Source organism: Apium graveolens, chromosome 4 (assembly GCF_009905375.1).
Source record: "Apium graveolens cultivar Ventura chromosome 4, ASM990537v1, whole genome shotgun sequence".
Taxonomy (NCBI): domain Eukaryota; kingdom Viridiplantae; phylum Streptophyta; class Magnoliopsida; order Apiales; family Apiaceae; genus Apium; species Apium graveolens.
Genome location: NC_133650.1, coordinates 15,069,811 through 15,079,475, shown reverse-complemented (window position 1 = coordinate 15,079,475; position 9,665 = coordinate 15,069,811). Strand labels below are relative to the sequence as shown.

Sequence of the window (9,665 nt, the reverse complement as noted above, 5' to 3'; positions counted from 1 at the left end):
TTTTCGTCACCCAACTTATTGTGTGTTTAGAAACTTACCATTCAACTATAATTTTTTTTGTTTTACTCACTAATGTTAGGTTCGGATTTTTTTAGTCACTAACGTTAGGTTCAGATTTAATTATTAGTATTTTGTCAATTTTCTATAGTATTATTAAAATACAGTGATAACTAGTACAAAAAGTGTCATATGTGTCTTATAAGAAAGCTTATACGCGTTTGAGTTTGCTAGATGCATATGGATGAGTCGTATAATGTCTGAATTATATACCTATGTTATAGGAAGGACGCGTATTGTTTTGAACATCTTGTCAGAACGGATGTATATACATTATAAACAGACGCATAAAATCGGTTGATATACGTCTATTACTTTTTAGGTAGGGTACTAAACTCAAAACCAAAATTATTACGAAGAGGCATCCTAATCCGTACTAAGATTATTGGGAAAAAAATAAAAAATTCAATATAATTAAATTAGCAAACTAATCATAAAGTACTAAAAATATTAAAAAATTACATATCTATATTTTACCAAACGACACTTTCAAAAATCCAATGAAATCACTAATCATTGCTCCTTCATGCAACTCTTACCGACCCAAAATCATAACTATAAACCCATCCATTCTTATAAAATTGTAAAACAAGTACATATATAAACACAAAAATAGAATAATGTTGTAATAATGTGAATTTGGTATTAAATCAAATAACTCTCACAAGAATATTTCTTACAAACATAGTTTTATAACTTTTTTTAAGATTTTTTTTGTATATTGAAATTTAAATGATATATTATTATTCAGAAAAAAATTGAAATAAGGCATTAAACTCCATCTTTTAGGAGTCTTAAAATACTTGTCAAACTCTCATCACCAAGGTAAACGTGGTGGGGACATATGGAGTACTATATATAAAGATATAGACATATATCAAATTATTAAAATATTATAGACTACCACCATATTTTAAAAATGCTACAAAAAATTGACATAATGCTAATAATCAAATCCGAACCTAACATTAGTGACTAAAAACCAATATTAACCTAACATTAGTGAGTAAAAGAAAAAAAATAATAATTGAACTAAAAACATGATAAGTTGGGTGACGAAAAAATCCATTTTCCCTTCAACTTTATATTTTTTTTTGTCAATCGTTATTATTAGTGATTTTAACATATTATAAATTCAGCTTTTTTTCTAAATATAATGGAGCGGGGCTCCGATCCGAAAATCCGAAAATTCTACAGATCAGAATATAGATCATACTTTAAAAAATTCGGCTATGATCCGATCCGAATCCGGTAAAAATAAATGGGTCAGAATATGGATCAAGGCCGATCCGCCGATCCATTGACAACTCTAGTTCAATTATATATAATTTAGAATAATATGTTGGAATTGAAACTTGATATACGTTCATAAAATATTCTGTTAGTGATTTTATGTAATTTATAATTTAGAACAACTCCAACAAATTAGTTATTCAATATCCTAAACTAAAATTTAAGGAATTTTGTATAAAATAAAACTCCAACAACATCGTAGTGCTTACTTAAAAAGTTAGAGCAAATCCAACAACTTCCTTATATAAGTTCTTAAATCCAATTATAATTTGACACAAATTTATGTTCCAACATATCTTAATGTTTCCTTAAATCATTAAGATATCATCTTTTTACCTTATCTTTAAAGAACTACTAGCTCTTCCTTATATCACTTTTATTAATAAAAAAATTATTTCTCACTCTTTCTTCTGCTTTTCTCTCTCTTTTTTTTCTACTTTTTACCTATATCTTTTCAAGTTTATTATTAAAATAATAATAAGGGATGATTTTAGGGATTATTGTTGGAGTTGAAACATAAAATCATGTCTTAACTTTTTAAGAGTTAATATTTTATAATAGTTATAAGGAAATTGCTATACAGTTGGACTTGCTCTTAGCATCATCCACTCATGCCTTATTTTTAAGGAATCACTAGTGATTCCTAATCTTCCTTTTAATAATAAAAAAATCATTTCTCTCCCCTTCTCCATTTCAAATGTATAACTAGAGTTTAAATATAATAATAAAATATTACCTAAATTTATAAGGAATATTGTTAGAGTTGAACTATAATAAAATATCTTAAAATACTAGAATCTATTTTTATATTAATATTTTTGAGGAACATGCTAGGACTATATTGGAGTTGTTTCACTATTGTTACCGAAGACAGTATGGAACTATGAATGATATTGATGGGTTCATAAGGTAACAGGGGAGTGTAATAGGGGAGTGAGCGCATGAGATGAAAAGATGATTTACTTATATCATTTTAGTGCTCACTAATACTCCTTTCACGATCCTAGTATTATTTTTCTATATTAAAAAATATTAAATTAATAATAGATTTTCACTTATATCCATGAATATATAATTATAAACTACATGGAACGTAAAGGAGGGAGCAGTAATTAAATATAGAAATTAAAATTTATAAATTAAAAAATTTGGGATGCAAATATAGAATATAATTTTTTTTTATCATGAGTTACCCCGAATGTTTCTTGTCTACGACTCCAAATTGTTCATTTTTAATTCAAAGCACTACAAATCTATAATTTTGGTAGCTAGGCTTAGTGTTCTTTTATTAGTTCCCCCAAGTGCAAATTCTGCAGCATGTCACGTATACAGCGGGGTTTGAGAAATTTTAAAATAAATAATTTATAACTAAAAAATAAATAAGTGACTTATAAGTAATAAATAGATAAATCAATATAAGTTATATAAGTATTTGAATAATTTTACTTATAAGTCAGTTTTTTTACTTAAATAAATCAAAATAAATAATTTTTGAATATAATTATCTATTTTCGTGAATTTTAGATTAGATTAACATTTAAAAACATATTATTTAAACTAAAGTTAATAAAAAGATGAAAAATCAAAATAAGTTCAGAAAAATACGCCGACAACTTGTAAGTTGAAAATTCGACTTATAAGTTACGTCAACAAACACTCATTGATAAGTATTTACAAACTTATAATTGAATAAACCACTCATGTGAACCTTAGCCCCAACTTTTATAAATATTTTAGTTTATTTTAAAACTTTCATTCAGGCATTCATATTTTTACCTTTATTAATACTTTATTTTTTTTAAAACTTTCATTTGGTCATTCATATTTTTATGATAATATAACTTTTCATAATTAAATATAATAGGTTTCACTTGGATGCACTTATTTTGATAAACGTTACTAGGATATAATATTGATATAGTAATATGGGTTAATATATGTTACTCTATTATTTTAACTGATTTTAAATTTTTTAACACCCATATTAAAGTATAAAAATATGGTAATATTTACACTTAACATAAATGTTTTGATTCTTCTGTTAAATTCAATTTTAAGTTTTTATCCGATAAAAAATTAAAATTATTATTTTATATTATTATATATTAGTAGTTTAAACAGTATTCAAAAGTCAAAATTTGTTAAACTGGTACTATTGTTTTTCAGAGACAACTTAAAAATATGGAAATATGCATAATATAAGGTCTAATGCAATATCTAATTTAAAAATGCGAAATATCATCCCTCCAAAAAATTTGCATAAATATAAATATGAATATGTACATAATTTGTGCCAAATTTATAATTGATTAAAATTGCATATATGCAGTGTTAGGCCTTAAATCAACTTTAGTGGGGTGAATACAATTAAATAATCAAATCGAATAAAAAACTCAACAGATAAGAACGATTTTTATATTAATGAATAAAAGCTGATTACAATACTCGACACATATAGTGTTAACCTAATCTGTGCTTATATACTGCACAATTATACAATCAATCTAGAAGATATGTTAAATGTGAATAAGGAATCCTTAATACATATCCAACTATTGATTGCTACAATAAGTAAAGTCCTACACCGACATATCTATGCAAATCAAAGTCTTCTAGATATAATCAATTACATCCTGGAAATCAGTCTTGACAGATGCTGATAGACAAACTCTAATATAAAACTATGATATGTCAAATACTGATAGTCTTTATAAACTCTGATAACTTCCAGTAGCTAACTCCGATCATAAACTTTGATACCATCAAATTATTTCCAACAATCTCCCCCAACTTGTGCATTAAGTAAATTATGTACAAGTTCCTAATTGATGGTGTCAAAACTATCTAATTCAGAAATATTAACAAGTGTACAGTTCAGTCAGTATATCAGATTTTATCTTCAGTCTTCAACTTTGGCAAAACCAGTAGCATTATCAAAGAATTTCTTGAGTAGATTTTTTTCAAGAACATTCAAATACATTTCCATTCTCTGTTTGATATTCTTCAGCTCTTCTGTAGATTTATCATTTTGATAAATAGCTGCTCTGAGGTCATGAATGTTGGATCTGCCAAGTGACAAGTCATCTAGCTCCGGAAACCCAACTTTCTTACCATTTGGATTAAAAGTAAGAACTTTTATCCCAATATATGTAGGAACTCTAGCTCCTCCTTTAGGCATATCAACAATGTGACCATTTTCATCAATGTATTTTAATTTGATAAGCATTCCTTTCTGCTTCCTGGATACCAAATCTTTTAAATAAGCAGACTACCTAGCAATTGTAGAGTTGATTTTCTTTAGTAAAGTTGTGATATATTCCAACTCCTGCCATGGTTTGTATCTCATTTGTTCTTGTGAAATCTTCAATCTGTTGCCCGACTCAAGAAAATACAACAGCTTTTTATTTGGATTATTTGTATCATACAAATCAAGCACAATTTGAACTGAGATAATCCTCTTTAGATCTTCAAACTTCACATTTTTACCTATCCCTGTCATATTCCCCGGCTCTCTTAGATTTAAAGCATTTTCAGTGAAACTATTGGCATTTGGAAGACCCAAGCCACCTCTTCTGCAAGCTATTCTGGATTGAGAATTACCATGGTAGATTTTGTTAATGGCTTCAGAAGAATCTCTCTTTGGTGATGGTGTTTTACTTTCCCATAATAAATTTTTCTTCTCTTCAAAAGTGAGTTCTGACTTATCATCTTTTGAGCCTTCTGAATCAGAGTTTGAGTCTCTTTCGGGAATGGTGTGATCACCTTTTAACTTTTCTTGGTCAGTTCTATCTTCAATATGAGTAGTATCAGAGGTTGAGATTGGTTGAGCTTCAACATTTATTTTCCCAACATGAGCAATGTTTGTGGTTGAAGTGATTTCAAATTTTTCAGCCCAATCAGATTGAGGAATCACCTTTTTTTTGTGAACCTGATTGGCTTCTTCTTCAAGTACCATTTCTTCATCAGCATCATCATGAGTTTGGCTTACTGAATAGAATGGATCTATCAGTATTTGAGATTTAGCAGATACTAATTTTGACTTTGACTTTTCACCAATCTTTTCTTTCCCCTTATACCTTCTATCAATATTTAAAATGGCTTGGGACCTTAGAACAAGTCTTTCAACTTCTGCAGTTTGACTGACTTCTTTGATGACAATGCCCTGTTTTTGGTCTTTGACCCACTTTGCCTTATTAGAATGTCTTCAATTTGAGGTATATCAGAGTTTGCAGATTTCAGTAACTTGAACTCTTCCTCCATTAACCTCAGCTGCTCTAGATCAACTCCATGATTCTCTTTTTCAAAAATCCTTCTGCTCACCTCAGAATTAATAAATATAAGTTTAGGATCCTTGTAGAATAGAGTTATCTTTCTTCCCTTTACTTTCAGTGTTTTCATGAATTGACTTGCTTCAACACCAGCTTGCAAAACCTTTTCATCATGGTCATCATCAGCATTTGTGACTGTCAGAGTTTGTCTTTAAGTGGTTGTCACAGTATTCAATTCTTTAGTAACAGTTGTAGATTTCTTTCTTTCATATCCTCCAATTCTTCCACTTCCACCTCTTCTTTGGATAGTGGACTTAGAAGTACCACTAGAGCCACCAGTGTCTCCACCCATATACCTCCCAAGTGCTTTTCTACCCTTACTCCCACCATCAGGGGCATCATCTCTATCATCAGCTTTTAACTTAAGATATTTGCATTTAGATTTAGAAATTATCTACCCCTTTTTGGTATCATCACCAAACATTATAGAGATAATTAGCTCTATAGATTGTTCTACCTCATCCAATTTCCCAAACATTTTAGCTTGATTTACTTCCAACTTAGCCGGATTGGCCTATATTCTGTCTTGTCTGGCAATGACGGGCTTCAATTGCTTTTGGAAATCAAGCTCTGACTTGAATTTGACCTCATGGAAAGTATCTTTCAGTTTGTCAATTTGAGAATTAGCTTTCTCTTGAGTGGACTAGAGGGATTTAACCATTAAAGCTGAAGCCTTTAAATGGGTCAGCATACCAGGATTTATGATTTGTTTCCCAGCTGTCTCCAAATGTTGAGAAGCATGATGAACTGTGATTGGGTAGTTTGGATCCTTCCATTTTGATACCCATTCCTCATACAAGTACTTCTTAGTGTTAGCTTTATCCAACTCAGCCATCTTCATCTCCCTTTCCCTTTCAGCCATGTCCCCAGGAAAGATGATCTCATCTAGATCTTTATCAGAATCTAGTGCCACATTGATTTTTGAAACATCAATATCATCTCCATCATTTGACTCATCTATATCACTTTTAACTTCATCATCAACTATTGGTTCCTTTAACTTCTGAGATACTTCATCTGCATCATCATAGTTTAGATTTGGCAAATGAGCAGTGTGAGAACGAACAACCTCAGAAACTTCCATGGTATCATTATTTAAATTCAACTCAACATCCTCATGGATAGTGTCCATGGGAACTGGAACATCAGCAATTAGCTCTAAGATTTTTATCCCAGTTGAATGTTCAGGTAATGAAGGAAGGGAATGTTGTGCAACTTCAGCAACAGGGATTGCAAATGTGTGTGAATGAGAAATATGAGTGGACTGCAGGAAAGTATCAGTACTTTGACCTGCAGGAAAAATATCAGCACTTTGTGCATCAGAGTTTAGTTGAGGGACTAGAAGCTGTGGATCAACAACTGTTTCTTTTGTACTTAGAGCACCTGTAAGAGAAAGAAATGAACCACTTAGATCTCTATATTCTTTTAAAGTAATCTCATTACTTCTCATTGTACTCATCTCATGATTTTTAAGAGTCAGACTTTCTTCACAATGATATGCTAAATCATGACTCTCATCTACCTCTCCTTTTGCTAGGTAAGGATCCTGACTCTCTTTATTTATGTTTTTCTCTAGATCTTTTGCCTCAATCTCATATGCAAGGTTCAGAAAATTTTGTCCTACATAAATAAGAGGTGGCTGAGAAGAGATATCTTTGGTCACATGAATAAGGGCACCCTCTTTTGGAGGACACTACTAGAAAAACGTCAATAGACATCGGTTAAAAACCGATGTCTATGTATGTAAAAATCCGATGTCTTCGTGGGTGATGTTAAAGACCCCCCTATTTAACATCGGTTTTAAACTGATGTTAAATTGAGCATAAAACATCAGTTCCAAGTTTAAAACCGATTTCTATATCTTGATATTAAATTTCCCATGCATATCTAATCTTCATATATCATCATAATATGATATTTTTATCAATTTAAATATATGTGAGCTAAGCAAAATCTTTCAATTTAAACAATAAACTGATGTTACTAGTACCAGTAACAACAGTTTTCATCAAACAACCGATGTTAATAGTACCTTTGACATCGGTTCTTCATTGGTAACTGATGTCTATTTTTGACAAACTGATGTCTATGATGATTAATAACATCAGTTTTTTGTTTCAAGTTTTTTTTTGCTGTAGTCTTTAACATCGGTTTTTACTGATGTCAATGGTCAACTAGAACTGATGTATCAAGCTTTGATAGACATCATTTTTTTATTTTGTAGCAGATGTTTATAGTATTACATTAACACCAGTTTTATGTCAATAAAATGATGATAAATGGCTTTGTTTTAAAATCAGTTGGTTTGTATAAAATGATGTCTGATCACCTGTTTTATCCATGCAAAAATCAGAAACACAGATGCCAAAAAATTGCCAGAAAACCAAGCAATTGCCATTTAACAACCAAATTCAGCTCCAATATTTACCAAACTATCATTCAATCTCCAGCCATCCAAATTAACATCCCAATCTCCAAACATCCAAATTATCATCCCACCATACTAGCTACATAGTTTCAAATCTAAACCACCAAACATGAAGTACTAGACATTCATCCATATTTTCTAATTACTAGTTACAATCCGAATACATGTAACCAAAATAAAGGTGTTTTTCAGATTGCAATATAGGTACCAGTCGCCAAGCTAGAGTCGCCAACAACTACATGATGGATTGGATATAATCAAGCGTCTCATAGCGAACGATGTCAAGGTCCTCCTCTGTATAAGACTTGCGACTCTTGGAGGCCCACTGGAACACAAATATACTTATGTCATTCCTCAACCAACTGAAAAGTAATATTCATACAATTAAGAAAAGTAAAAAATATACCTTGTCTAGCAACTTCATCTCCTGGTCCTCAATTAAATCTTTCATATATCGCATGACCACATATCCACATTCTGTGCCACCTGGTTGTTTAGGGCATCCCTATACATTCCAATAAATTGTTGACAATTAGTGAACGGGGAAGATTAATCATAATTCCATATTTTACAAAAATGAAAAATTAAAAAAATCGACTAAATACTCACAACAAGGTTTTTAATTTTGGGATTCTTGTTTACCCGTCCTTCTTGAGCATTATAAGATCTCACTGCCCTGTAAATGTTATAATTATAAAATACAGTGTCAAATCCGTTAATTACCGATTACATTCAATATATAATTGTAAGTTGAAGTAAAAAATTACCGCATTAAAGCCTTTTCAAGGTCCTGGGGATGAGGATGATGAGGCAATGGATTAAGGATGAAAATTTCTGATTCCCAAAACACAACTAAAATCCAATGTAAACTGTTTTCATTATAAACAAATTAAAGTGAGCAAAATGTAATTTAAAAAATACATATCCGACAATTTTATATACATTATAATTAATTTACCAACAACTATATGACTAATCAAGGCCATACAATATTTTAAAATAGGACGCACAAAAAGAGACATACTTGTAGTTATAAGGCATAAAGTTCATCCGAAGAACTCCATCTTTCAGCCTTTGCACAACATATTCATTAAATTCATCATTCAACTTGTATGTGGACGGATGAAGAAAAGCAAACATCGATGACAAATCTCTACCCGGCCTATCCCGAAACACTGAATACAAATACCTAAAAAATAAAAAAAATACAAATTACATTTTCTGTAAATAGATCATTACTATATAAAATGAGACCAGATTCTAAAAAAGTATAAAAAGAAGCTTACGCCATGTATATTGATATAGCAGACTGTCCAATCATTTTAAACTCTAGCAATTCAAGTATGTTCTCATGAAGCAAATATACAGTTCTTTCAATTCCAAAGATTTGAAAATCACATGGAACCGGTATCGAATTTCCACTTTCCTTCATCACTGTCGATGCAAATTTGTACAAAAGCCTAAAGCGAGGAGGCACATTGTCCTTTGGCTTCACAGAATTAAATGCATTATGCATTCTTTGCACCTCACTCACATTCCGCGCATTTTTCCTTTTCTGT

At 30.6% G+C, this 9,665-nt stretch overlaps 1 long non-coding RNA gene across 1 annotated transcript; it reads right to left on the bottom strand.

Annotated features, from left to right (window-relative positions):
* Positions 1-8,156: 8,156 nt before the first annotated feature.
* On the bottom strand, positions 8,157-8,783 carry LOC141718004 (uncharacterized). The gene is made up of 3 exons (XR_012573890.1): positions 8,716-8,783; positions 8,513-8,611; positions 8,157-8,431 (listed from the first exon to the last, which is right to left on the bottom strand). It is a non-coding gene; the product is annotated as an uncharacterized LOC141718004 (long non-coding RNA).
* Positions 8,784-9,665: the final 882 nt, after the last annotated feature.